General features: G+C 31.6%; 1 protein-coding gene across 1 annotated transcript in view; it reads left to right on the top strand.

Moving 5' to 3' along the window:
• LOC123545015 (protein expanded-like) overlaps positions 1–2538 on the top strand; it is a 25066-nt gene extending 22528 nt beyond the window's left edge. The window contains exon 13 of the mRNA XM_053539486.1: positions 1–2538. This exon is cut by the window's left edge and continues 5916 nt beyond it. The gene's annotated coding sequence lies outside the window, so the exon portion shown is untranslated.
• The last annotated feature ends 373 nt before the right edge of the window (positions 2539–2911 follow it).

Raw genomic sequence — 2911 nt, 5'->3', positions numbered from 1 at the left:
GAACTGCTGAACTATTAAGGAGACGGCCATTTAATGCAGTAATTTAAAGAAAGAAATTGTTCAAGGGAATTTTTGAGAATGCATAAGAAATGTGACAGCACAAGTTGGACGACAGAAAAACAGTTGTTGCCTTTTAGTTTCATTTGATAAGAGAATTTATAAACCCTGGAAAAGTGATATCAACCTTGCCAATACCATTTTTCTCAGGTCAGTATATTCTCATATTGACTTAGCTTTAAGACAATAGTTGCATATATTGTATATTCGTAAGTCAGTATATTGATTAAACATTTTCAGTCTTTGACAGTTGTAGTGTGTACTTGCTTTATTATCAAACATGAAACTGAACAGTAAGCCAATTTTTTCTATCCTAGACACAATAAATTCTAAACTTGTCTCTTCATGTATTCAGTTCTATGCCATTTATTAGTATCAGGTCAGATTGTTTTCAGACATGTAAATTTCATATTCATGTTGAAACAGGTTCTTAGCTGTAGCAATGTTTTTGTATTTGTACAAGAAACTCTTTTCTAACCTCCCTACACCGTTTGAGATTTTCCAGGGCAACTGTACAGCGTCATATTCATTTTAAATTTATTGAAAGTTTGGCATTTAGCTGGTTATATTATATTACACATTTCTTTATTGATAAAAGTGGTAGTCTTTGAAAATGAAGGGCTGGGTGAAAATCTATTTCTCGTTATATTTCCTTTCATTCTAGTTTTCACATAGAACTTCATTTGAATTATTTAATACTGTAACTAAATTTTGCACATCACATTTTGTGAATTTTGCCCTTCGATTTTAGCTGTCTGTCTGTCTGTCTGTCTGATAAAGGAAAATTTCAGCTTGGATATTTTCACTGTGGCATTTGAGTCTATTAGAAATATTTCTTGTTTTTTATGTTTGCTTTTTTTAATGAACAAACTTTATGTCAGGGTTTTATTTGCCAGTAATTTTATTGTACTTTTATTTTCCTATTTCTTACTCGAAACTTAAGATGGAAAAAAATATGGTAAATTATGTTTGCTGATCAAAGATCATACTTGTAATGTAGCATTTAGAACTGACAGTTGTCTGCACCAGTAGAATCATATTGTTAAAAAGAATAAAAGGAAAAAGAGTTGAAAATGTTTCATGTCAAATTTCCACTGTTAGGTTCAGCTTGTGATTACCTCCAATCTGTAATAAGCCAGTTTATAGTTGTGATATGCCATGTATAATTTCTTAGTAAATTTTCAAAGGGTATTTCTGCTGTATGTGATGCATGTACTAAAGGAAGTTATAATGGATAATACACCATTGTATTAAGTTTTACTGTGAGCTGGGAATGAGGTTTGTCTAAAGTTTAATGTGAAATTTCACTTTTTATCCGTAGAGTCAGTATAAATCAAAACACTTGCTTAGCAGAGTAACTCACAAAAAAAGTAAATAAATTTTCTCTCCACATTTAGATTATTTTTGCATAATTTCGCTGTTAAATCCCTAAATCTCTGTGGGCATAAGCAGAATATATGCTTGTTTCAGTGCAAGATCAAAATATCTTTAAACCGATTGAACACCAGATGCAGTATTTTAAAAAGTAGCAAAGGCTTGAGTGAAAATGTAAACTCTGGTGTTCACAAGGGAAAAACATTACAGTTATAATGTAAAACAAATGTAATTTTTATTTCCAGTTTCTTCAAGTAGTTTTAAATGTTACTGATTTTGTAGTCCCATCCAGTGAAATTTATATTTATACCCTAGGCAGAGGTTATGAATTAATGGCAATACATTTATTCTTTTGAGTCAGTTCTTCCTAACAGAATGTTTAATTTGCAAATTTTATCCCACCAACAGAATTCACTGCTGATTTCTTTTAAAGCATTTTATGATTTTTATCATGTTTTACACTTGAGTATGCAGATTTCATGTTTTTAGATATTTTCTTTGATATGTGCTTTTGGACTGAACTATTTGCATTCCTTTGTTACTGTATACCTTATTTTTTCAACCACTTTGTTATTTTGATATATGAACAAAGCAAGACTTTTAAGATTTGTTGCAGAAGGTAGGTTGTAAGTAACATAAATTATTCACATACTTTGTGAGAATTAAGATCGACATATACTAGAGAAATGTGGAAGAAAATGATGCAGTACATTTTGATGTTTCAAAAGCTTATAAAACTGTAGTTGAGATTTTACTTTCGTGTTTATAATTACAGTTTTTGCTGTCTTTTTATTTAATTTCAGCATGGCAGTCACGTTTTCTTGAACTCTTGTTGACTTATTATAGTTACAAAGCAAGACTTTAGCGAAACTTATATCCAGACATAAACAGTAGTCATTGAAAAAGTTAAATTTTTCAAAGTGTTCATTAGAAGAAGCATTGTAGATATAGTGTGTGGATAGTTAATACACGATCAATCTGAACAGTTATTTTATATCCAAGTGAAACCTACCAGTGATATGTACAGGGACAGGTGGGGTCCTGTAGATTGTATACACATATATAAATATATATTAATGAATACTCCCAATAAATATATAACATTTATTAAGTAACTTGTTGTTCTATCAACTTGGTTGCTCAACCAGGCACTTTACTAGGGCTTAGAATTACACACAGAGGGAAGTGGATAACCAGTCAAGATGTTTGCCTGTAGTCTGTTGAATACATAATTATACAGTCAAACTTCGTTCGCCACCCTTCAAACGCCACCCTTCACTTGAATCCATCATCGGGTCCCGGCAAAATCTTTGTATACTGTATATTGATCAATGACTCAAATACTGATAACTCAAACAAATTTTGTTGGTCCCGACGAGTTCGAGTTAACGAAGTTCAACTGAACATCTTCTGTGTTTTGGAGAAGTTGTTGGTAAATTGTGCAACACATTCAGACACAACAGTTGCCAGTAGCAATGGC

The sequence above is a fragment of the Mercenaria mercenaria genome, chromosome 1 (genome assembly GCF_021730395.1).
Source record: "Mercenaria mercenaria strain notata chromosome 1, MADL_Memer_1, whole genome shotgun sequence".
In the NCBI taxonomy this organism is placed as follows: Eukaryota; Metazoa; Mollusca; class Bivalvia; order Venerida; family Veneridae; genus Mercenaria; species Mercenaria mercenaria.
The sequence above is the reverse complement of the archived record's forward strand: the minus strand, read 5'-3'. Positions and strand labels throughout refer to the sequence as shown.